The sequence below is a fragment of the Podarcis pityusensis genome, assembly GCF_964106645.2.
Source record: "Podarcis pityusensis genome assembly, chromosome: 7".
Taxonomy (NCBI): Eukaryota; Metazoa; Chordata; class Lepidosauria; order Squamata; family Lacertidae; genus Podarcis; species Podarcis pityusensis.
In genome coordinates this window covers 35,832,687-35,860,360 of record NC_138031.1, presented here as the reverse complement: position 1 = coordinate 35,860,360, position 27,674 = coordinate 35,832,687, and the positions used below count along the sequence as shown (strand labels likewise).

At 40.4% G+C, this 27,674-nt stretch overlaps 1 long non-coding RNA gene across 2 annotated transcripts in view; it reads right to left on the bottom strand.

Moving 5' to 3' along the window:
* The window catches only part of LOC308481381, a 277,693-nt gene that overhangs the window by 185,748 nt on the left and 64,271 nt on the right, over positions 1-27,674 (bottom strand). For both annotated transcript variants that reach the window (XR_013988610.1, XR_013988611.1), the window contains exon 2: positions 13,666-13,838. This is a non-coding gene — a long non-coding RNA (uncharacterized lncRNA). The remainder of the gene's footprint in view (positions 1-13,665; positions 13,839-27,674) is intronic.

Genomic DNA, 27,674 nt, shown 5'->3' with positions numbered 1-27,674 from the left:
ATGGCTGTTCCTGTCACAATAGTATAGTAGAGACTGATAAAACTATCAGTGTTGTTGTACACATGACACTCCATGCTGAACTAGACATACTAACAGAGGGCAGGGAAGGATCCATTTTCCCAAGAGCAAAATATTGTGACTTGAATGCTGGAAAATTCAACTTTCTACAGTGCGTGAAAAGACTTTGGGCCCTTTGTAGCAATGAACAACTGTGCATTGTTGAGAAATAAAATATCAGCTCATTTGTATAGTCATTCCAATAATGGTGTCAATATATATTTCAGAGCCCAAGTCAATGGTAACTTACTATTATCATGATGTTCAAGGGTTGCCACTATGATATAATAATTCATATATAAAAGGATTGCGGTTAAAACTAATTCAATACTTACAGAAGGAATTGGAGGGAAATTGCAAAAAGTCACATACAAAATATTTCCTGCACTTTAGTGTTTGGAAAATGAAGAACTAATAAAACACATGGCCCTTTCCCCAAACATTCAATTATTAGCAGATGGTCATCCATTGTCAGAAACTCATTCATATATAGGATTTTTTTTACCCTAATCTATCATTTTTTTCTGTTAATAAACAAAGGTTCAAAATGACCCAAGGGTCAATTTTTCCTTCAGTACACACAAATACCCCTGATGAGAGGGGGAATTACATATATAAGGAATGGTGAATAAATCCCTTAGGATCTAGCATTGCTTTCAGCTGTGTACCTCATCTCAAGAATAAGTCAATCATCTACATGGCTCACTCTGGCTTCTCTCTCATATGTTTAATTCCACTGAGATATTTGGCTGAGCATAAATTCTGAGCCCTACAGCTCTTGATTTATACATGCAACTTCAGCTGTCTGAGTTTCATGTATACGGAAGAGAACCTAGGAAACTAAAGCATCTTACATTTAGGGTACCGGTATATATCGAGAGGCAAACAATCTGGATTTATAGATTTTAGCCAAAAAGAAATAAGGAAATCATAGGTAACACAATTTGATGAATCTCTATTTTGACCTCTTGGCTAGATGAAATCCAATTCAAGCTACCATCAGCAAATGTGATCATGGAAGTCATGGATGGACCTCTCTCTCAGTCCTGATAAGCGTCCTACAGGCATGGAGACAACTGTCCTCAGCACCAAGTCATGATGACTTCAGTTGCAGGCTCTCTTCTTCTTCCATGAAAACAGATGGTATTGCTGATTGTCTGACTGGAACTATATGTGCACCTTCTTGGATTCTGGCTGAGGCTTTTTTCATAGTGGAAATCTTGCAAACAACATCCATTTACATGTGGATGCCCCTCTTGCATCAAGAGCTGTGTGCGCAGGATCCTGCTTCCAGGCCCATGCAGAGGGAGGGCACAGACAGGTGCACTTGCCCCAGAACTTGGAGGACTAAGTTGGGCTGGGAGCCCTTTTTTGTTTGAGTTTATAACTTTATTCGAACAAGACTTCCACCCTGAGCCTCAGACGAGCTCTGCACAGGCCTGCCTGCTTCTCAAAGCAGTGTATATATTCAGTTGCAGCAGAGGATAAAGCTACAACACTATGCATACTTTCTAGGAAGGAAGCCAGGAAGTTAATTAGAACTTCCTTCTGTATAAATATGTTTAGGATAATCAACCAAGAGTCTTAAGGTGCCTTAAAGATAGGGATGTACAATTTTCACCTTCTAAAATGTTGCTTTTAACCTTCTTCTACATGAAAAATAAAGACTGGTAAATTAAATCCAGATTAGGAACCATTTGCCTAAGGCAGAAAGGAAAATATTGAATGGTCACGATCTATATGTTCATGTAAGCCATACCAATTTTCTAGAATGTGTGAGTACAGCCAGGGCTGATTGTACCATTAGGCCCACTAGGCAGCTGCCTACGGCACATACTTCAGAGGGCTACAGGACTGACCTTTGAGGGAGCACAGTTTGATGCAGATTAGTTTTTGTTACATCTTATAACTTTCTGAGAATAATTTACTTTTATTTTATATTTTGAAAGCAGTTTATCAAAGCTGAAAGTTATAAAAACTTATATACACTCAACCATGATGCAAAAGAGACTAGTTGACTTGGCAACTATATCAATTGAACATTCCCAAGCATCAGCACTTGATCTGAAGGAACTGATGGCCAAATTTGCAAAGGAAAAGAAATGCAGAGTGAGATTTGGATGGGCCTGAAAGTGAAACTTGTAAATGACTTAAGTTTTAACATCACAATTCACAAGATTATTCAAAATGATTTGTGTGCTAAAACGTTTTCTTTTGTATTTGAGAAAGATAATCAAAGAGTGTTGTATTATTTGTTCTTGCAATTTAAAATAAATTTAGCAGTTTCAAGTTCTGTGCTTTTCATTCTTTCTACTAGACATTTTTTAAAATTTAAGTTAGCATTAAAAGGGGAGGTGTAACAAGTTAGGCTTGCCTAGGGCACAAAAAAGCCTGGCAATGGCACTGGGTACAGCTACCATTTAAAATATAGTATGGATGGGGTGCTGCCAAAACTTTGCCCACCCATGCTTTTCTAACTGGTCACTTTTCCCCATAGTTCCCCCCCACACACACACACTTTAATTCTGCTCGTTCGGGAGAAACACATGGATGGGAGAAAATTCCGAGCTTTCATCTAACCATTCTTTTTGGACCCTGATAAAAAATAAAAATGATAAGGCCATGTTCATTAGCTTTGAGACAAACGAGAAATTGAACCTTTTCTTTTCCTTTCTATGTTTTGATACTGAAAGTAGAAGGAGCTTGCTTCTGTGTCTGCTCCTAGTGGCCACCATTTTATTTCCACCCACAATGCCCCAGAACATAGGATGGCTGAGTTTTTATGTGGGAAACAAAATGTTGCCCAACAAGAGCAGCTGCAGAAGCCAGCTCCTTGACTGTTGATGGCAGTGACATGGTTGGGCGAGGGGGGGGGGGCTTGGCCAGAAGTCAGCTTCTTTTGCTGCTGCTAGAAAAAGAAAGAAGCATAGGATCAATATGAGCACTGAAACATCAACAAAAAAAAAAACATGCTGGCAAATGGGTGCTGAAAACAAATGGGATTTTATCCAACTAAACATGAGTGGAATGAGTGATGGAAAGAAACAACATTATACAATGGAAATAAATTTGTGTGCATCTCTAAGCACTGTAGCATATGGACTCCTGTGACCAAAACAGCTATTTTCAGTCTCAGAGCAGCAGATCAATACATTTAAACCTGGCTGTGCCACAATCACATAGAAAGCGATGGGAAGGTCCATTTAAAAAGTTGACAGGGCATGTGCAGTTGGATCTCCAACCCCAAGGCAAGCTGCCTACAGCCCAACTCCCCAGACACTTCTTTCATAGCCAGGACTCTGATAACAGAAGTCAGCTTGGCTAAGAGAAAAATGCTTGGGGAGATGGGCTGCAAAAACATACGACACAAGAGGATTCAGAGCTCTTCCCAGTGTGCCCTTTTTGCTTTTTAACTTGGACATCAATCCATTTTCTATATATGAGCAGTTTATAAAAAATTACCCATCTAAGTAAAAAGGTAAAGGACCCCTGGAGGGTTAAGTCCAGTTAAAGGTGACTATGCGGTTGCGGCGCTCATCTTGCTTTCAGGCCAAGGGAGCCGGCGTTTGTCCACAAACAGTTTTCTGGGTCATGTAGCCGGCATGACTAAACTGCTTCTGGCGCACAGAGGACTGTGACGAGTGCCAGAGCGCAAGGAAAGCCATTTACCTTCCCGCTGCAGCGGTACCTATTTATCTACTTGCACTGGCATGCTTTCAAAATGCTAGGTTGGCAGGAGCTTGGACAGAGCAGCAGGAGCTAACCCCGTCGTGGGGATTCGAACCGTGACCTTCCGATCAGCAAGCCCAAGAGGCCCAGTGGTTTAGACCACAGCGCCACCCATGTCCCATCTAAGTAACAATGCACAAAACAGCAAATGGTACATTTTGTGCGAATTCTGTTTGATAAAAGATTAATTCTATAATTATTTCCTCGCTATGGAACAATCAAGTATCTGCTTTTGGGAAAATAACAGTATTGTGAAACAGCATAACTATTCTAGCTTTCTCCTTTAAACCACTATCTGGATAGACCTTTGTACAAACAGTGATTGTGTGTGGCTGTAGTTTCAAATACTATGCCCCAAGCATCACATTCTTCCCTTTGAATATATCATTGGATTAGCAGCGTGCTCATTCCCCAATCCCAAATAAATAATTATAGACCAGGATAATATACAAGAGAATAACTATTCAGATAATCTATTGGTATTCAAGAATAGAAGCCAAGATCCAAACCCACCAAACACTGCTACAGGGTAGGTATCACTGAAATGAATGAGGATATGTGTAGCAGCGTTTGGTGTATTGCACAAACGCCAATTTGTTTCAGATAATAGTATTCCCAGTAAGGGTCATAATCATAAACTATGTGGAAGAGAATAGCAGGGAGCCCATTTTGCGCTTCAAAGGCAGATAGCAATAACTTGAATGAAGAAGAAGAAAATAGCCTACTTTCAGCTATAGGGCTTGTTGTATTCTGAGCATTGGTCACTTATTTTCAAAGTAAGAGGGCACAACGTCCCTGCCTAGGTCACAGCTACAAACAAGAAAAAATCTGCGAAAACTCCAAGGTATAATTTAGCAGCATTCCCAATGCCCTTGCAGCACTCTGTAATCCTCTGAAATTGTCATCTTAATCATTCCTTTCTTATGAGGAGCAGCATTTTGTCTGAAGTCCCCCTCACTATGTTAGAGTACTAACGAATATTAATGAGAGCTTTCTGACAACACAACTAGAGGCAAGAAGCCTTTGAAACAACCAAAACCAGAGAGCATCTCACATACACACAGTAAAATGAATGTGCAGTCATTACACATTACAACTTCCATGTGATTCACATGACTTGCACATATAAAATGCATATTTTGAGATTGTCCTCTCCCCACCATCACCTCAAAAAATAGTCATGGATCAACTGGAAATACTTTTTAAAATTACTGCTGTCATTGTGAAATTAGCTTCTGACAATTTGAAATTTCAAATGAATATATACCGTATATATATATATATATATATGCTGGGAAATTTAAAACACAAGATTTTAAAATTCAAATTATAACTACCCAGCTACACAGTTCCTCTTTAAAAGAAAGCTCTGATTATAGGAGAACATTGGAACTCATATTCCATACATGCCAAGACTCAAATTACACATTGCAAAACATGAATCTTTCTAGTGCCAGAGTGGAATATCATGTCCTCCATTATGACATCAAAAGACTGATTTTTCACACATTAGAGAAGTAACAGGATTATTTCAGCTATTCTCACTTGAAAGTAAGACTTCATACATGCCAAGTGTACTGAGTGGTACTGTCTTCTTCAAACATACCAAAAGTGTAATGCCAAGGTTAATATTAGGGCTTGGTATTCTACAAAATTGTCTTTAGAGATGAAATGTATAATTCTGTCTAATTTAAAGCAGGCATCTCAGTGTCGTAAACATCTTGCAACATTAGGTCTTCACTGGTAGCTTGTCCACTTTGCAAGTTGCATTTTTAAATATTTGTTAATGTATTACAATGATTAGATTCAGCTGGATATTGCTTTAAGCAATGGTATTAAAATTTAGCTTATTGTTCATATACTACCTACAGACATTTTTAAAGTTACCATTTCAACATTTGCTAAGGAAGAAACAAGTTGCCTTGCAATGTATCAGTATAAATCATCTTCAATAGCACATTCAATTCTTTTGGACTTATGTGGTTTGTCATTTGAATTTGCTTTGTTTGCTGATTGGGACAGTGTACAGCCCTTTGGATAAAGAGATGGGCCACACTTTCAGAAAGCCTTTGTGATTTAGTGGTTAGAAGTGCTGGACTAGAACCTGAGACCCCAGAACCTGCTGGATCAAGCCAGTGGCTCATCCAGTCCAGTATCCTGTCTCACAGTGGTCAACCAGGTATCTGTGGGAAACCAGCAAGCAGAATTCAAGCACAGGAGCACTCACCCCTCCTGTGATTTCCAGCAATTAGAATTCAGATGATGATGATGATGATGATGATGATAATAATAATAATAATAATAATTTATATCCCACCCTCCCCATCCAAAGCTGGGCTCAGAGTGGCTAACAACAAGTGAAAATAGCACAGTGTACATAAAATCACATAGTCAATTAATTAAAATACATTCTAAAATCAATTCAGAATCAAATTAATGGCAACCATTGGGCTAGAATTCTATAAGGATTACAGAAGGAGAGACGGGGTCAGACTGTGCCCTGGCCAAAGGCCTGGTGGAGCAGCTCCATCTTGCAGGCCCTGTGGAAAGATGTCAAGTCCGCAGGGCCCTAGTCTCTTGTGACAGAGCGTTCCACCAGATCGTGGCCACGGACGTAAAAGCCCTGGCTCTGGTCGAGGCCAGCCTAACCTCCCTGTGGCCCAGGATCTCCAAGATGTTTTTATTTGAAGACCGTAAGGTCCTCTGTGGGACATACCAGGAGAGGCGGTCCTGTAGGTATGAGGGATGCGTTACTGCCTCCAGCTGTGGAGGTATAGCATAGCCATTATGGCTAGTAGCCAGGGGGCGGAAGAAGGGGGGTGGGGGTGGTCCGCCCCGGATGTCACCACTGGGGGGTGACAAAATGGCAGGCGGCACTCACTGTGGGGCCTGCAGCGCACCCGAGCCACACATCTCTCCTGGGAGTGACGCAGGCTCCACGCTGCCCCAAACAGTCCGCCCGCTGCCTCCCCCTCAGCTGTAGGGCAGGCAGACTCCTCGGAGGCCCCATAGAGCATCCTGCACCGGATCGCCCTGCCCCTCAGGCAGCTGGCCCTGACCCTGGGCACAAAGCATGTGTGCCACCCCAGGTGCCCAATCGGCTTGCCCAGCCGCTGCTAGTAGACATGGATAGCCTTATCCTTCATGAATTTGTCTAATCCTCTCTTAAAGCTATCTAGGTTGGTGGACACTGCCTCCTGTGGGAGTGAGTTTCATAGTTTAACTTTGTGTTGCATGAAGAAGTATTTTCTTTTCTCAGTGATTCACACAGTTAATGGTTCAATTTTACATTTACCTATACAAGGGTTGGGTTTAAGCTTTAAGCATAGGACATCACCTAGAGGGCTATAGAGAGAGGTGATACAAAAAACCCAAGTTATCTATTTATTAAAAAACAGCAGCAACAAATAACTGTATGGACTGGTCCTGTTGCATATATAGCAAGGAATGTTTTTGGTACTAAGAGAGGCTGCTATATTCATCCTATGAGATTAATTGTGGAAGTGAGTCTTTTTATCGCACTAAGTTCTGTTGGTGAAAAGTTATAATTTCCTGCAAGTTTCTTGTCTTTGAAAGAGATTTCAGCAATTCTTGGTTTCGGTGACAAAATGCCTTGCAGAAAAGGAAAAGCTCATAAAAGGCACCCCCCCCTCCCAATTCCTACTGATCCCCTGCACTGTTGCAGTTCCCCGTTTGTCTATACAACCATTTGAGACAGCCTCAGTTCAACTCTCAAGAGCAGATTTGCAGTGTAGTTGCATTTGGAAATGGGCTAAACCCCCCCCCCCATTATATCTGGGCTCCTCTGACCCAATCCAATTTCTTTAATAATAATAAAAAAATCAACCCAAGATTGGGAATTGAAATTCATTCTGAGTACAATGCCAATGGATGAAAAGAGCATAAATGTGCAAAACAACATGTGCATTTATTTTTATTTTTTATAGTGATTCATGGACTCATTCCTTTGGATGTAATATCCAGTGGCATTAAGACTGAGATATTTCTCCTAGTTTGTCCATACAACAGGAGCTTGTAGCATGTTAATGGCCTTTGTATGGATCAGTTGGGGTGAAGCAAAGAGTAAGAAGAAGGCACTCTTTATTCATTCATTCATTCATTCACTTACTTGCTTATTTACAAAATTTGTATGCTGCTCTTATTTATAAAATTGACAAGGTGGCTAATAACCATCCATAAAAATAGCAAAAGAATAAAGTAATAAAACTACATGTTTATAAAAGCAATGCCTGAGTCTCTAGGCTCTGCTGACATAGGCAAATTTAGGTGCAGCCCTAGCTCAGCTTGTGTTACTTGGGAATAGGACTGTTCTGTGACCAAAATAAGTAGACAGAGAGTTGGGCAGGGGGCTGTGGAGGAGGTAACTGGATGCTTATTTCCTGCAACCATTTTTACTTACAATGTTCTTTATTGTGGAATAGAAACATTTCTGTACAATGACAACAAATTTATTCAAGGGCATACCTACATCCTAACAAAACCAGTAGACTATTAATATAAATTTTGACACTTTTGTCAGAGTCAACTTACATATAAATCTTTGGATAAGCACAAACATGATCCGCTCTGCAGAACAAGGCTAGCCAAACATTTGGAGGCAGTGTAGCTTACCTAAACCATATAGAAGAATATTTTTCAGCACTGCAGGTAATAGTCTATATGGAACCATGTATTGTTCTGAAAATGCAGTGGGATATTTTTTCACAGTATAAAATGCTGATCTCATGAGTCCATTGTTATGCTTCATCACATTTAAATATTATAGAAGCTGATGCAGACTTGGTTCTTAATATACCTAATAGCAGGTAATCATTAATACTCCTTTAAAGGGTTGCTTATGGAACTTTTTGGAATGATCACAGGTAACTATTATTATTATTATTATTATTATTATTATTATTATTATACACATCTGATTGAGTTTCCCCAGTCACTCTAGGCAGCTTCTAACAGATATAAGAACACGATAGCTGAAGCATTTTTAAATAACTATCATGTTTTATAGCGTTGTATCTTATATTTCAGAACAAAGAATTATAGTCGGGGCAAGGGGAAATCTTGCTCACAAAATCAGCTGGCTAAACTCTGAAGGACAAGTTGTTTAGTTTCTAACTTTATGAACTGAACTAACCATTCTTCTTCAACACCATTTATAATATGAATGAAACAGATGTATTCTGTTGAAAGACTGAAAAGAACAGATAGAAACAATGTGGGGTAACCATGCAGGAACCCAAGAAGCTACCTTATACTGAGTTAGACCATTGGCCCATGAAGCTCAGTATTGTCTACAATGACTGTGACTCTCCAGGGTCTTAAGTAGTGGGGACTCCCAGCCCAGGGATTGGACACTGGAACTTCTGCATGCAATGTAGACACCGTACTATAAAAGACCTGGAATCAGCCTACCTGAAAAACCATATTCTCCTAAACTACTGAAAACTTAAGTCCCCCTGATTTCAACTGGCCTATTTTACACATGACTAAGATTGCAATCCTAACCCAATTCAATATGATTTATTTCTGAGCAGACATTATTTGGATTGTGCCTTTGTTGCCAAAGATGTCAAGGTCAAAATGCAAGCAAGAATAAGAAAGGTTGATTCCCACACTGTAGATATTTTTTCCAATTTCCTTTAAAAGGTTGAGAGGAAAAATGGAAAATAATTTTTCTTCCCTCAATCCCACCACCAGCCTAAAATTGAGCCTGGTAAATTCAAAGCCAAAGCTAAATATGTGCAAGAAACAATCTCAAAATCATTGTCATCAAGGAAATGTGCCAAAAATACCTTATTGTTCAGTTTTACTAGCATGCTGACTTGCTACATCCCTTCATTTTATTCCAAAGCTCAAGTGATAACATCATATATCCTTATTACCAATTCCACAATCACCATCACACAATTTCATAGCTACCTTCCCACCGTAATTTATTAGTGTTAAATTATACTACATGGAGACCATATTCATGTGATAAATTGCACATATAAAGATTCCTTTAATACAGATGCATTAATCATGCTTTCCTTATACTAATCTATCTCTGTCCATGGCTACGTTTCATTCTGAAGTTCTTGGAGACCTACTGCTTCCCAAAAACTGTAGGTGAAGAAGGCATATAATACTATTCTGTGTGGTGATGGTGGTTGTGACACATCTTGGTGGTCCTGAAACCAAATACCTTAGCAAAGATCTGCTAAAACTGTGTCTGCACTTTAGAATGCTAGTAGAATTCCACATTTTAGAACATCTGCTTAAACCTGTGTGCAGAAGAATTGGCTCTCTCAATGTTTCTTGTTTCACTTTTGTCCTATTCAGGCATCTGGTTCTGAAGGCATGAAGAGAATTTCAGGAATGCATGAGACTCAATGGTATACATGGCAGCCATAACCCCAGCCTACACATGACTGGTGTTAGTCTGATGAACCACTTAGGGTGGAAGAAAAATTCCATCCAGTTTGTATGGTAATGTGAACATACCTAATTTGTACTTCCCAAACCAATGAGTGAAACATTTTGATATTTACTCTTCTCCAGGTTTTCCAGTACACTTCTCCCACCAAAATATGTGTACAAAAATGCACATATTAGAGGAAAGTGCACATTTTTTTAAAAAAATCATATATTAATAAAAAGAACACAATGAGAAATGCATTATATAAAGGATAATTGCTTGCAAAAATGTACATATTAGACAAAATTGCACACCAAAATGTGCACACGTTTGGAAAAATGTGCACTAGCATAGGTACCCAATGTGGTACCCTCTGGATTTTGCTGTATCGATATTCTGGTATTTTATGTTTTAGCGTATTCGTATGTCATACAGCACCTGTATGGAAATAGTTTCATAAAGAAATAAAATGTTGATGAATTTTCATGAGGACTTAAAAATAAATAAATTACCAAATCAATGCGGGCATGTGGCAAATTGAATTTGATGTTCAAAAAATGAGAGAAACTGGTGGATTTGTTCACCCATACTGGCCTCTTCTATATGTGTATAGGTTCCGAGACAAGTTTCTGTCCCTGTGCTGCAAATTCTATGTATGTGGAAAGTACACAGTCAGTACCTATGGATACTGAATACCTGAATTGTGCTTATATTGCTTCCAGAAGTTGGGGGGGGGGGGGAGGCTGCAACTTCTCTGGCCTCAATTGTCGACAAAAGTCTGGATTAACAGGAAATTGTAGTTTTTCTTCTGGAGGTCTAACAGCAGCTTTAAGGGGACTTTTATGATTGTGAAAAAGGAACAGGGGAAAATAAACAAATATCTTCATTCCCAGTTAGATTGCCACTTATATACAGTTGCATTATAGTGAAAACAAAAACATCAGGCCATCCAAGTGTGGCCCTCCTAGGTAACAGTTATCTAATAGGAACTGGAGGGGGTAATGTGGTACCCGCCAGATGTTGTTGGACTACAACTCCCATCTGCCCTGCTTGCACCAATAGTGGATAGAGATGAAGGAAGTTGTGATACAAAAACATTGGGTTTGGGGACTTCCGGGGTGGCGCCATCGGTAATGGCGGATTCCCTCTGATCCGGAGGGATTGGCTCCACGGAAAACGGGTCTTTCCCGCTACAGCGAAGTGGGGACCCTTTGAAAAATCACAGGCGGATGAAGCCTGTGACCATGGGACTCGGCGGGCACCTTTCGCGCCCCCCCAACTCGTAAAGGAACCCAGTTACGGGCTCCGGAGCGAAGAGGGGCAAGTGGCGCGGTGCTGAGAGTCAACTGCTTCTTCCGTGGAGCGAAGCCGCACAGCCATTGCCGGAGAGCGCTGCCTTTTTCCTGGGAAATTTGGCTATTAAAACAACTACCCGTGAGTAGCTTAATTTCGGACAATTGGACTTTAAACAACGACCTGTGAGTAGAAAGGAAAATTGGACTAAGAAATTCTTCTCAATTTGGCACTGAAACGGGAAGGTCTAAACAGGAAGTCAGCCTTCCGTTTCTTGTAGATAGATTAAAGCAAAGACATGGCAAACTAGAGTTCAGAAAATCGTTTGTAAAGGATTAACTTTCATCATCTAAAATTGTTGAACCCCTCTCGGAAGCAGGAGAAGAGGGGGGATTTTTTCCGGACTGTTTAAACCTGCAGAAGAGAGTGTAAAGAAAAGTAATTTTCCACCATCTTGAACCTGGGAGCGGGGTGTCAGGACTGACGTTTTTGGGAAGCTCATTGACTATAAACAAACGTCTTTGACAGACAGTTAAAAGAAGAGAAACATAGTGATTCCATTGTTCTCCTTCGCATTTTAAAGGAACAAATATTGACAAAATATCTGAAAAAGGAAACTTTGTTGTTAGATCTGCCTTTAAAAGAAAAGGAAAAAAAGGAAAAGAGATGGATACAAATAGAAGTTCTTCCCCTAGAGGGAGCCTGTGAAACTGTTACTAAATGGGGAGCTCTGCAGCTGCAACAGATTAAGATCGTGGGAACAGACTTCTGACCTTCATAACAATGTATTCAGAAGCTCTGGTGTGTGCTTTCTGCAAAACAAGTGCCCTATTGGAACAGTTACATGAGAAGACGGACTTGATGACTGTTGCGATCAGAAATTTTGGACAGGTAGTGGGTAACTATATAGAATCCACCCAGGAATCAACTCAGGAATGTGCTCTGACAGATCAGATGAGGGAAGAGGATGTTGCTGGACCTCGGGTGGCAGAGATGGAGGGAGCTGTGGCCCAGCAGGAACATGAGTTGTTGGATTTGACAAATGAACTAGGAAAAAGCCAGATTTGGAGAGATAGAGTTTTGTTTGGTTTGGAAATGGGGGGTTGGATAGACCCCCCCCTATGCAGGGATGTTTTGACTTTTCAAGTCTGGCAATGGGCCGTGAGATGTTTGGGGTTGTGGTGGTTCTTAATTCTGGAGGGACTTTGAAATATGTTTTTAAATACCACATGGAGTTTAGTGTGGACTATGGAAAAGGGGCTGATTTGTCGAGAAGGGACAAAAATACTGTCAAGTTGGAGTTTCCACGAGTAAAAGGAGCAGGAGACAAAGTAAAGTACAGGTATAAATATGAAGAAGAGCTACGGAAGGGACATGGAAGAGACTTAAGGGCCTCGGACATAAGATTACCAGGTTAATGAGCTAGATTGATGGGATAGAAAGGACTGACAAAACCTGGGACCAGGAGGAAGAGACATTGGATGAAGATTGGAAGAATTTTTTTTAAAAAAAAATTATTAGGATTGTTTTATAAAATTGATGAATGTTAGAAAAATGTTGGAACGAAATCATTTGGCTTTAGCAGAAATGTTAAAAGAATTATGTAAGAATATGTTATGGTTATGAGAAATTGGTATAAATAAGATCTAAGTTTTAAGTTTTAGGGTCTTTTATGGTAAGATAAGGTTAAAATAAATTAAGGTAATTTAATGACAGAATACTATGAAAAATGGAAAGGATTTGCTGTGATAATTAACAACTAGAATACAAAAAAGGGAGGAGTGAGGAGGTTGATGAAATAAGGTAATGACAGTTAAGGATTTGGGAATATTGGGTTTGTTTTTAAATTTTTGTGGTTTATTTTTGCTTTTTGATTGTGTTGTGTTACGTGTTTTGTTGTTATTTTTTGATTTTGATTTTTATCAATTTGTATTGCTTGATTGTGGATTGTGGTTTGTTTTTCTTTTGTTTTTGTTTTTTCCTTCTATTTTTCTTTGTCTTTTCTGTAATTTTAAAATTCTTAATAAATATCATTTAAAAAAAAACAAAAACTTTGGGTTTGGGCGTGTGCACAATGTTGACTAACCCTATATCAAAGAGTAGAGTGCAAATGCTAGCATAAGCCTCTGCTGCTCACTTTGTTGGCTGGTTGATTAAATCCTTAGTCTTACCTCTTACTCCTTCCAGTGCAGCAACAAGCCAGTTTTTGCATTCCTAATAGGTCCAAAAGTCCGTAAAGGATGCAGGAAAGAAAGGAGGCCTTGCATAATACTTTCACATTGCAGTCGAGGCAACTGCCAATGCTATGGCTGCTGTGCCATGAGTTTTGAGATGATTCATTGGGCTGTAAGAAACCAAGAAATATCTCATCATCATCATTGGTCATCATTATTTATTATAATTCTATCCCTCATCTTTCCTTCCATCCTACTATCCCTGTTAAATTTTTTGAAAACATGAATCTTGGATTCAGAAAATATAGAAAATTTGGAACACACCACACAGGTGTTATTTATTGCAAGTCCAATTTCCCAAATCCAGCTTCATTGAGACTTCCATTTAGTCAGCGTAGGAGAAAGACTCCTTGGACTCCCCTCTGAAAGTTGGACTTCTGAGGTACAGTCATGATTGAAACCTTAAACTAGAAGAGTTTTGTTTAAAGCCCCCAATGGATTTGGTTCATTTAAAAAATGGCCACGAAGAAAATATATATTATTGAAATTTAGAGTATTAAAGACTAAAAAAAAAAATCAAAGACATTTATCAAAGACATATTAAATTACATTTCTCTGGCTGGACTGTGCTTGTAAAGCCCCCTTAAAAGCAGTGAATACACTAATTAGCAGTTCAGTGGTGGACTGGATGGTCGGGTGCTGGGGTCTACTTCCCCACCATCCTGTTCCAGGCAGCAATAGGCATGATTACAGCTTCCTTCAAAGGACAATCAGGGAAAGGAACAGCACACACAGGTTCCTTATCCACCTCGAGAATGGAATATGAGGGTGCTATGGCCCAAATACCAGGTATCTTCACATGCGCCCTTCCAGATAGGATGTGCATTGGCAACCCCACACATTTACACAGGCAATTCTGTAGGGAGTCACCAAGTATCTGGAACCAAGCTTCAGATACAGTTTTGCAGAATTTTATCAGTGTCTCAAAATAGCCACTTCCTAACTTCTTGTAATATGTATCTAATTTACAGAAATCTAAAGACCTGTTTGCATATCATGCTAAGGTAAATTTAGCATAAATTCATGAGCTGCCAAAGAGGAGACGCCACTTTACACATCTCTAGTCATTTTTTTTGCAGTGCTGAGTGATGCCATGATTGGGGTTAGCATGTCAGCTGAGCATGGGTTATCTATTCCAGCCACAAACAGTAAACGATGAGCAAACCTCGCTTATGGCTCCTGGTTAGTCTGGAGAGAGTAAACCATGAACCTGTGCCAAGCAATAAAACAACAGGAGAGTAGCAAAGCAATCACAGACTCCACCCCAGGAGCCCACTTTTGAGGTACATGCTCATGCTGCATTCCTCCTAAGCCATGTTTTTGCTTAGTGTGATGTTCAAACCAGGTCTTTGTCATTGCTCCAATATGTTGACAGACATTTCACCAACACCTAGTCCGTGAATAGATCCATTTTGGGGGAGCGGGGTTGGGGAGGGCACAGCTCCTGCTCTTATGGCACAGAGAATGCCTTTCCCATTGGCTCTTAAGACCTTCGGATGTGGTCCATCTTCAGATTCCAGCCTATGAGAAGACTAAATAAATCTCCTTTAAAGCAGGTCCAGTGTTGTGGAATTCTTTGCTAATAGCAAACCATATAGCCTCCTTCCTGCAAACCTTCCCCCAAAAGTGGCGAAACCTTTAATATTAATTTCAAAGTGGAATATAAATGTTTTAAAATAGAAAACAAAGTGGCTACAGTGGCTGTTGCGGCTACTGCTATTTCTGCTCCTATGGCTACTACCACCACCGCTGCTGCAACTATGACCGTTTGTTTGTTTGTTTGTTTGTTTGTTTGTTTGTTTGTTTGTTTTTAGAAGCTGGCGTGAGCCAGGGACCACATGGAACATAAAGAACTGGCGCCCATACAAAGAGTTTATTAATACAAGATGAGGGGTGAGGAAATGACAGGGATTGATCCAAGTGTGAAAATAGGATGGGTGGCCGTGGAGGTCAACAAACTCCAAAGGTTTCTATAATCACTTCAGTGTACTAAAATGTTTTTTGATAAACTTTGTAAAACAATGGGATAAGGATTTCTGTATCTGCTGCAAAAGTTCCTCTTCTTGTGACATAAGCAATCTTTAATAATTAACGCATCCACCCCCATTGATGCTCTCTTTCTTTTTCTTCTTTTTTTTGAAAGGGGGGGGGGGATTAATCATAGGGGTTTACAAAGAGTGCTTTGGTAGCTATCAAAGGGGATAGAAGATGTTACTGCATGACAGTCTGTAAAAACATGGTTTGCACCCCACTGTTTTAATCTTAAACCTGCTTACAGCTGTGTGAGAGTCCCTTGGAACGGCTGCTTATTCTGCAATATGGATAACTGACATCTGAAGATTGGTTCCCGGCAAGGAACAGATTCACTGCATGCAGCTAAATTCTGCATTGTCTGTGTTGCATATTCCACCTTACCCTTTCCCTCCTTTTGTAAATGCATAAAATATCAAATGTATCTGTGGCTCAGCTGTAACCAGGCATCTTAAGTGACAGCCCAGCAGGCAGAACAGCCTTTATTTGTCAATGAAAGCTAATGGCATAAATAGAGGCTGTCCCTCTCTCACCACCTTCTTCTGTAAAGAGAACTATAAGCCGCTGATTAATATGCAGTCCTATTAATTCTAGAGGCTCAGAGGGAGAGGAGGCTGAATGGGGAAAATTAATGACCTCCTGTCTGGGGTTTGCCCCTTACCTAAAAGGTGAACTAAAAATGATACTGTGAAAGGCAACAGAATTATTCAATATTTTATGCACAAAACAGTTGTCAAGACTTTGATCAAATTTAATTTTCATTCATCTCATTTAATTTGATTTCATTGCTGGCTGGCACCAGCCCAGATGTTTGCTGTTTCTACCAATGTTACCATTATGTGACGACTAATTGAAAAACAAACATTTTCCTGTAGATTATGCAAAACCTACAGTTTCTACAAAGGGTATGGGGATGGTGTGGTTAATTTTTTTAAAAAGGAAACTTTTAAAATTCTGAATAAACACACCACACCCATTTGCACATGCCACAACCATTGTGATCTGGATTATGATGACCTTTCAGATTACAAAGACCTGTGCAAGGCGGAATTGGGAGATGTCTTATCATCTGAAAGAGGTTGTTGAGCAGTGCTGGTGTCAATGGAACATCAGCATGTGTGGAGCAAAGTGCAGAGTGTGTACCAAAGTTATTTTCACCCTTTCCTTATTAGCAGCTTCCCACAGTGAACTTCACAAAGCAGTGTTTAAACTCCTTGGAGTTTAAAGCCCAATTTGCAAGGCTAGTATAGGAGTTAGGAATACTTTTTTAAAAAAACTACCTCCCTCTTTGCTTCCCCACTCCTCTCTTTCTGCACTATGCTGTCCATGAGGTTCCTTATCTGAAGTTCTCATGGGCTTAATTCAGTACAAAACATGTTCTTCTGTCTTTTCTGTCTGAGCAGTTTTCATTTCAATATTATCCCTCCTGTTGGTTATGAGCTCACTCTCAGCAGGAGACAATGCACTTGCCTGTTTTTTTCTTTTCCTTAACTCTCATTTCACTCTTCTGTCAGTGCTGGGTTATTAGTACACAGGACTAGGCATATTATTATTATTATTATTATTATTATTATTAATTTTTCAAAGATTTTTGAAGTTTGTTTCACTGCTACCTCAGTGTTGGATGCATCACATAATTTACTTATTACACAAATTTCCCTCGGATCATAGGGTCTGTAATCACTTTAAATAAGTATTACATGCTTGTTCAAATTATTTATTTTTTAACCTGTACAATATATGTTCTATTTAATTATTATTTTTAAGAAATTTTGTTTTTTTTACTTTTCAAACACATTTCTTCATGTTATTCTACTTAGCAGTTGTATTCAGTCATAAAAGGCCACTTGGTATCAGAAAACTCATACATATTTGGCTTAATAATGCCTTTTAAGTAATCTGCCCCTTTGTTAATGGTTTTTTTTTTATAAAAAATAACACCATGCCATACACCAGGAATCAAAATTAGCATCTAAATGAGGATGTTTTAAACGCATGCCTAGGGATTGCAGTTTTCACCTTTTTTATAGTTTGCCATGTTAAATTATGTAAAATAGAAATGGTATTTTAGTATTTAATGAGCTAATGTAGACCTATCAAGCCTTCTTTCCTTTTCATCTCTTACTTTTTTATATTAAAAAAGTGCAGACTCTGTAAACTGTTTTTCAGGTATAGAACATGGATATGCTATGTTTGTAGAAAATGAAAAGACAACCATACCAAGCAATATAACTTTCTAAAAATCTATGGAAGTAGTTGGTTGAAGTTTCAGCTGAAACAGAAAATTGCTTTACTATTAATCATTTACTTAAAATACATTAAGAGGAGCCATTTTTCATCAAATGAGTGTTTATTACTGTTACACTGAAATTGCCTCCCCATTTAATTATGGGAAAAGATTAAAAAAACAAAATGTGTATAACTGTAGGGATGACAAATGAAATCTAGAAATGAGAGGTCTCCAGGCTGACAATATACAATGAAAGTGACCTGTGATATAGAACATAAAGGACTCCACCTGTATCAAAAGTCAATGGCATGAGAGAGAGAGACATTATATTCTGCTATCCTGGTCCTGAATACATTACTTGGAAGTAGCTTCCATTAAAATCAATGGAATTCATTGCCTAGACCACTTGTTTAGGATGCATTTAAAAACCTGGTGGGTAATTGTTGTTTTAAGTTCCTCACCATAGGAGCCAACTCCTAGGGGGTGAGGGGGCTCCAGGCCCCCCAATAAAATATTGCCCCCCAAGTTGATGGGCATTACCATTCAAATGGTGTGTGTGTATGTCATGTGATCAATTATGTGGGACAGGGCTTACCCCCCCCCCCAATATTTTATTCAAGCTGGCACCCCTGTTCCTCTATTTCCATGGTAATTTCTTCATTAACTACTTCCCCTCTATAACTTCCAAGAGGAGAAGAATAGCCCTGTTGGTCTGTTTCAGTGAGAACCACCAATGGTCTATAAAGATTTCTTCCCATATTATTATTTCTGTGGAGTAAGATATAGTACTTATCCCATATTCTTGTGCAATGAATAGAGAATGCAGGGATGCATGTGTTTAAATGTCTCCCTAAAGCATACCACAGTGCTTTACAAAAATGAAAAACAGCAGACTGTAGACAGAGGTGGGAATAAAGAGGCAAGGCAGAAGTAGCTGGGTGGAACTAGGACCACATTTTATTTACAAATATATGTACTCTGCAGAGGATGGTGACAGTGCAGGAAGTTAATCTTGCCTATACCAACTCATCTGTATTGAGCAAGCATGTCCCTGTTTATTGAGAGGTGCTGCCATTAGCCTCATCCCTTAAGAACCACCCATTCAGGTGAGAAGGGAGCTTCCACCATTACTGGGACCCCACAACTAGGATCAGGTGGTTCAGGTTAGCTTCAGAGGCACTCAACATTCTGCTGTAGGTCCCACAGCAACAAGCTTCAGGAAACGCCTATTACCCACCAAGGGTGCGCATGTCAACTCATTCTCAACCTATTAACCTTCCTATTAACCGCAGCTGTCTGCGGACAAACACCAGCTCCCTCAGCCAGTAAAGCAAGATGAGTGCCGCAACCCCAGAGTCATCCTTGACTGGACTTAATGGCCAGGGGTGCCTTTACCTTTACCTCCCTCCCTGTCATATGTGATCATTCAACCCAGTTAAAACACACACACACTAACTGTCCTCAGCCCATCCTCAACTACACTAAAGAAAAACACCTGTCCACAGGACTAGGCCAAAAATTCATCTAAAGGCCTGCACAGAATGCAAGTGAAGGTAGTGACCTGGCTTCCCAACATTGCATATCACTGCCAGTTACCTAGAGGGGGAAGGGAAGGGAAGTGGGGAAGTTAGTGTGGTGCAGGTGTAGCTACAGAGCCAATCTGATACTGCTGTGTTTGCACTCCCCCAAACTCCTCATTGCCTCAACTTTCCCTCTCCATCACCGGAAGTGACACACCGTACTGAGAAGTCAGGTGCAGTAATTCCACGCTGCCCCACCAGGTGCTATTAGTAGGCAGGTTCCAAAATTCTGAAGAGGCTGGAAGAGGAATAATGTGGGTTTAAATATCTTCATGGTTCCTCCCCTCTCAGTGATGTTGTATCTTCATGTGGCTGCACACCTATGTCCCCTACCCAGCCAATCCTTCCTCATCCAGGGCAAAAGGAGTGGTCTGATTTGAAGGGCATATTTCTCTAGCAGGCCTAATTCCATAAGGGCTTTCATTTTCTAAGGCCCCGTCTACACTATAAATTTAAAGCAGTATAATACCACTTTAATCTGTCTTGGCTTTCCCCACAGAATCCTGGAATTTGTAGTTTGATAAGGATGCTGAGAACTGTTAGAAGACCTGATTCCTTACACATAGCTACAATTCCCAGAGTTCCCTGAGGAAGGATTGATTGCTAAACCACAAAGAAAATTCCAACTTTGTGAAGGGAATAGGGGTCTCTTAACCACTCTCAGCATCCGTAACAAACCACAGATCCCAGAATTCTTTCGGGGAAGCCATGACTGTTTAAAGCAATATGATGCTGCTTTAAATGAAGAGCAGTGATAGGGGGTAAACATGTTATCTTTAAAGGCTGGGCTAATACACTAAATTAATATGGATTGATAAAATAGTATTTATATTCCCAACGTAAGATGACCTGATTTGGCATGATGTGTGTGTGTTAAAAAATGTTGCATTACCTGAACCACAGAGTTTGAATGAGGAAAGAATATGAGTAATTTTAGGGAATAACTGGTTCATATGGGGATGATCACAAAGAATGCTTTAGAATCCAGCAGCCACTTCCATTCTTAAGTGGGCCCTCCAATGATATGTGTGAAAGTATACATGCACTGAAATGCTTTGCAAACTAAATAAAACCTTGTGTCCATTAGGGATTTCAACCTTGTGTGACTTTGGCAACCTGCCAGATCTTTAAAAGAATGTATTGCAGTGCCAGTACACAGTGTAGCATTCACTAGAATTACCAAGACAATATCCTGAGTATCAATACCAATTCTAACTACCTACCTTTGCAGGATTCTAACTGCCTAATTTTCAGGAGAAATTGTAATGGCTCCACGGTGGTAAAAACAGTGTCAGACGGTGATTAAGTATTGCCCTCTGTTCAGCCAATGCCCTACTTTCTCCATCCATTTCTGTGGCATTAAACATTTTTTTGCTGTGACACTGGAAGGCAGCAATTACCAAAAGTGGCTGTCCTTGACAATAGCACCCAACTCACCATGTCCTACAATGTCATAGAGGGAATGATGCTATATCTCTCTGTGTGTGGCAAGGGAACATTATGCTTCAACCTAAAGAGTGATTGATTAGTGGACTTTAGGTTTAGATTATTTGGCTACGATGAGCACCATTATCACAGAAATACTTCTTTGTTCACTCATCAGAGGTGCAATCCAGAGTAACTGGAATTCCCTTTTGCCCAAACAATAGGACCTGCTCCTCATTCGATAAGAAGAAGAAGAGTACCTCTTCCATTTGAACCACCTACAGAGTTCTAATCCCATTGCCTCTCAAGCCCTGGAGAATGTGTACAGTTTGCTGATTCCCTGGTATAATAATAATAATAATAATAATAATAATAATAATAATAATTTATTATTTGTACCCCGCCCATCTGGCTGGGTTTCCCCAGCCACTCTGGGCGGCTTCCAACAAAGATGAAAAATACACTAAAATGTCACGTATTAAAAACTTCCCTGAACAGGGCTGCCTTCAGATGTCTTCTGAATGTCAGGTAGTTGTTTATCGCTTTGACATCTGATGGGAGGGCGTTCCACAGGGCGGGTGCCACTACCGAGAAGGCCCTCTGCCTGGTTCCCTGTAACTTGGCCTCTCGCAGTGAGGGAACCGCCAGAAGGCCCTCGGAGCTGGACCTCAATGTCCGGGCAGAACGATGGGGGAGGAGACACTCCTTCAGATATACTGGACCGAGACCGTTTAGGGCTTTAAAGATCAGCACCAACACTTTGAATTGTGCTCGGAAACGTACTGGGAGCCAATGTAGGTCTTTCAAGACCGGTGTTATATGGTCTCGGCGGCCGCTCCCAGTCACCAGTCTAGCTGCCACGTTCTGGATTAGCTGTAGTTTCCGGGTCACCATCAAAGGTAGCCCCACGTAGAGCGCATTGCAGTAGTCCAAGCGGGAGATAACCAGAGCATGCACCACTCTGGCGAGACAGTCTGCAGGCAGATAGGGTCTCAGCCTACGTACCAGATGGAGCTGGTAAACAGCTGCCCTGGATACAGATTTGACCTGTGCCTCCATGGACAGCTGTGAGTCCAAAATGACTCCCAGGCTGCGCACCTGGTCCTTCAGGGGCACAGTTACCCCATTCAGGACCAGGGAATCCTCCACACCTGCCCGCCTCCTGTCCCCCAAAAACAGTACTTCTGTCTTGTCAGGATTCAACCTCAATCCTGATCAGGTATTCCTTTCCAGCTGTTCAAGCTAACAGTTGTATACCCTACTTCCCTCTAATGTCCTCTGGACTGTTTCTATGACAGCCGTGGGGAGGTGGAAGTGGGCCTTCTAGTTGCCTTATTCCCATTTTCTGTTTTCCTACTTCATTTTCTTCTGCCATGGATGGAGGCACTGGTGAACCAAGCTCTGCCACACCATCACTTAACAAATCACAACCATGTTCATGAATTTTGCTGGATATGGATCTTAACTGTATACTGAAGTCTTAAGTGGACTGGAAAGATATTTCTTCACCACAAGGGTTAGTCAATGTAATCTAGAGCTAAAAAAATATTGAGAAGATGGAACTGAATCACCCTCTAGATCAGGGCATTCCACCTTTTCACACCAAGTGAGCCACAAGAGTACTTCAACACAGAACCTATGAGCTACACACTACCTTGTTAGGGGTGGGGAGCTAGGCCAAAATTTGATGCCCCAGCCCTCAGACTGCCTTCCCAAAGTTGGGTTAGCAAGGCACTGGGCTTTGAGAAAAAGACATGAGGGCTCTGACGGGGTCCTAAAGCCCTTCCACCTCCTTCCCAAAGCTGGGAAACTGCTTACTAGGCTTTGAGAAGGAGAAGGCAGGACTCAAGGACCCTTCCCAAAGCCCAGTGCCTCACTCATTGGGCTTTGGGAAGGCAGTGCAAGGGCTAGGGGGAGGATCAAAAGTTACTGAGGGTGCCAAAAAAGGCTTTGAGGGCCATGCATTGAACCGCCCTACTATAAATGAAACAGAAGCCATTGCTAGAGTCCCACTGACCAATATTGTTCCCATTTACTGCAGTTTAATATTATCCTGCTTCTTGAGGGGCAACCATGTTGACTATTGTGACAAAAGCAAGAAAGTATCTTGTTGCACTTTACAAGACTAATAAATGTATGGTGGCAGTCTCACAGACCAGAGCCCACTTTGTCACATACTCATCATCTACTGTGATGCTGGGCCCTTTCACACATCTGACAAAGTGACTTAAGTTTTCTGTGGGTCAGAGCACACTAACAACCTGGGATCTAGTCAGTATGATTAAACTTACTAACATCATAAGAGAGGGGAAACATTTATACAGAAATGGAGTCTATTTCATTATTGGAATAATAAGATGCAGGACAAAGTTCAGCTGCATGCTTTATTAGGAATCTGACAACCTTTTTTCTCTTCAGTTTTGTTCTTTTAAAAACATTTCCCCCTCTTCATTCCTCCCTTTTTGAAGAACATAAAAGAATGAATCAATTGTGCTGTTCTTATGTTCACTTATATTTTCCATAATATTTTGATTTACTTCTACATTGAATCTCTATGGTAGGGTTAGTCGTGGATTAAGATTTATATACAATGACTTTCGGTTATTGTTAAGCTACAGTTTTTACTTATTGTTTATTATTGTTAGGATAATCTTTTTCCTGAAATAAAAAGAACTCGCATCACAACAGATGTTAATCTTTGCAGTGCTACTATTTTTTATTTCATTTGAAAACCTTAATAGTATAATTCTATATTTCTGCTCAGAAGTAAGTCCTGTTAAATTCAATGAGTCTTGCTGCCAGGTAAGTGGGCCTAGGTCTGTAAATTCAAAGAGTTTGGCAAACAGTTTTTAAAATCCAGAACAAACCTATCAGGCAGGTATCATATCATTTATCGACAGATGGGAACATGTAAATAAAAATGGTTGTATCATACCTATAAGCAGCAGTTCAGTAGCAAGGACCCTGTCCTCCTGTATCTGAATCCCCCATCCTGTTCCACCACACCCAGGTCCTTTCAATCTCTTTAATTATAATGACAAATGGTAAGGTGTAAATATGCACAGTGATTATGTGGTTAAGACAAGTGCTGCAAACAATAGATTGTACTCCATCAAGATCACTAGAGGGTCTCAATCAGTGCTGAATTCGCCTAATAATGTAAAGTTAGTGCACTGCAGTCAGAATGATTAACGGTTAGGTGATATGCAGTTCAAGGTGTGTGTGCCTAGGGCCATTGCTTGTTAGGAAATGGAAGGAAAACCAGCTAATGACAATCTCAGCAGGAGACAATCTCAGGGAAGAAACTGAACTTTGAATTTTATATCTAAGTCTGCATTTCCAAGTCTACTTTATTGCAAATTGATTGGTTGCCATAAGCTCCAATTCCAGAAAGTAACTTGGTCCAAGTTATTCTGTTGCACTGTCTTATGCATTTAATCTGCACTTACTGATGCCTCTTTTGCAACTGCAGCAAATGTTTTAGAAAATGACTGATTTTACTTATGTTTTAAAGTGTAGTTTTTAATGAACATTTTAGTTTTTGTTTTATAAAATGCTTAGAGATCTTCTTGTTGTTCTAGTAACAATATATAACAATATATAACTAGTAAGCAGTATATAACTAACTTATGTTAAATAAAAAATAAACCTGCCATGATCTGCTTTCCCTAACTCACAGATTAATACAAGAAGTTTGAAGTATGCATCTATGACACCCATTTTGTAGGTCAGCAGAAGGCACACCATTATGCAGCTAAACCATGATGGCTATCACACAGGTAGGGAAGGTGCATCTCCAGATTTTTTAATTGGAGAGAACCTTTTTCAGCCAGAAGACTGCTTACCTTCATGGGCAACCCTTATGAGCCCACATACTGAGGAAGGTGGAGCAATGGATGTGATTCTTACTTCTGTACAGTAGGATACATTGCATCCATGCAAATGTAAGAGGTTACTATACCACCATCCACAAAGACATATTGATAATATATCTCATCATCCTCTTGTCAGGCAAGCATAGTTCCAGGAGGCAATACAGCCAGTCAATTTTCCCCCCTAGGTTCCCCCCCCCCAGGGTAGAAAAAAACCCCAGTTGACTTAAACAGCTAAAATTTCCAGTCCTTCACAGAATTGGCAGAGATCTGAGACAAGCATCTAAAAATTAAACATTTTCTTCCCAAGCCATCAGTGTATCTGATTCCGACCCAAAACTCAACCTTGGAACTATACTTTGATCCTTTCCATAGTACATTTATCAAATGTTCTGCCCTCAGCAGCACTGGAAGCACTGCACTGCGTATCTTTTCCATGCTGCTCTAATAATGGAATGAGTCCAAAACAGAGCTAAGATGGTATTTCCCAAAAGACACCTTATGGGGGGGGGGGGGAATGAGACCTTTTTTCTCTAGCCCTTCCATGACTCCACAAAAGGAAAACCATATTGCAGAGTTTTCTTCAGATATCCTCCAACACATTTTGTGGTGGCCACCATACTATTACTATCACCACTCATCTCCCCATACACCATGCCCTGGAAAAAGACTAGGTCCATGTCATTGTGGAGCATGAACAATACTGGGTGCCACACAAAGGAAGAAGCTCTGCTACTGCTGCCACTGACAAACTGTTAGAAAATTACTCCTCCCCCTTAGAGAAACTTGGTAACACGGTCCCCACATCAGTTTCTCTGTCCACAAATAGGGTAGAGAATTTTGAGAGTCCATTTGCACACTGCTCCTGTCAGAGGTCACATGGGTGAAGTCATCAGTGTAGCTTCTTCCTATGCTTATAGCAACTCTGAAATCTGGACAAGTGTTGGCATGGGAGGAGGCGCATTGCTGGCTCATCTTCACACGAACATGAGATTGGAAAAAGCACACACTGCAGCAGTTCCCACATCCAGTGATCTTTTTGTGATGGCACTCACTGGCAAAGATATTTTTTTTGGCAGCCATGTTGTGCTGATCCATCTTTGCATCTGCAATGCTACTTCCTACTGCCCCCCCAAAAAAACCCCACCACCTTTCAAGAACACGTCTTCTTTCTCCAGCATTAGCAATTAGCATTCAATAAAGTTTCTCAGGACTCTTGAGTCTCCTAATCTTGATCAGATAGCCAAGATTGCCTCATTTGAAGATTATGGCATTTAATGGCAAAGCCATCGTTTCCCTTATCACTATGCGACACCTTTATTTATCTCAAAACCACCTTATTATTCCAAGTGTATTTTTAAACCCATTGTGCTGATATAAGAGCAGTCAATCAGTAATTAAAAAGGGCAGACCAGCCTGATCTCTTACTGGTATTGAGTACATTTTGGCAGAACGGTCTAAACAAATGTTTATAGCAAAACACTGTGAAGTATGCTATGGATGGTTAATGGGGGGGATTATTCTCAATGTTTTAAATAATGGTGTTCCTAAGTGAACCCAAAGTTATTTAGACATTCAAGGCACATGACAGAAAGTGGGAGGATGAATCTAGGCCCCCACCATTATCTATATGTATTTCCTAGACTTTTTGGTAAGCATTTTGTTTGCATGTAGTCACTATACACCCAGTCTGCAGAATGTCTGTAGATAAGGATGCAGGCCTATGTCCCTGTATTTGGATGCAAGGCCACTTGCCCACTTAATTAGTTCTGCATATTCTTTGTCTCTGGGACAGTTACAAATAGTTTGATAGCCTCTCCTCTTTAGTTTCCATGGAATCAGGAAACAGGAAGGAATGCAGAGATGTAATTGGAGCAAACAAGAGAAATAAGCTAGTGAAGAAGACATGGGAGGTCCCGCTTTACCAACATTCACTAAGCGAAAATTCCCTTATCCAGACACAAGGAACTAAAACATTGTAAGAACTGCAGGTGAGAGTACTGTCTCATCTAATACAACGCTATAGAGGTGTGCATCATTTAATTATAACAATAGTTACATACCGTCCACACATATAAAATATCAAGGTGGTGAACAACAATATATGCAAATTAAACAAAACAAAACATGTTGTTGTTTAGTCATTTAGTCGTGTCCGACTCTTCGTGACCCCATGGACCAGAGCACGCCAGGCACTCCTGTCTTCAAACAAAACATAGGATGTTTAATAATACCATAAAATAATTATAAAAATGCTTGGCTCATCTTTTTTAAAAAATAACAAATAACTGAAGAGGCCTGTCAGCATTTAAAAAATCATTAAGAGATGTCTGGCAGCAGTAAGGATGACTGCCAGATGTAGGCACCTGCTCCTAGGGGTCAAGGCACTTTCAGGGGGCAATTTTTTTAAGGGGGCTGGTCCCTCTCAATGTCTAGAGGATATTCATCTCTGCCCCCTGGATCCTCACAACACCACACGTGTGACATCAGGCCCCCTCTATCATCATGAGAAGTTGGCGCTTCTGCTGCCAGATCTCTGGGAGAACCAGTGACACTAAATGCTTGACTTCTAAGCTGAAGCCGGTCAGACTTTGAAAAATGGAGGACAACTACCAGCAGTCCTCTGCATGATCTCTGTAATCAAACTTGGATACAGGAACCCAGGTGGTTTTTAAGGTATCAAGGGCACAAATTGTTCAGGGCTTTGTACGTTAATAGAAGAACCTTGAACTTAGCATATGGGAAGGCAGTGCAGATGTTTTAAGCAGCTCTATCACATGACCATCATCTAACCACAAAGTATGCACA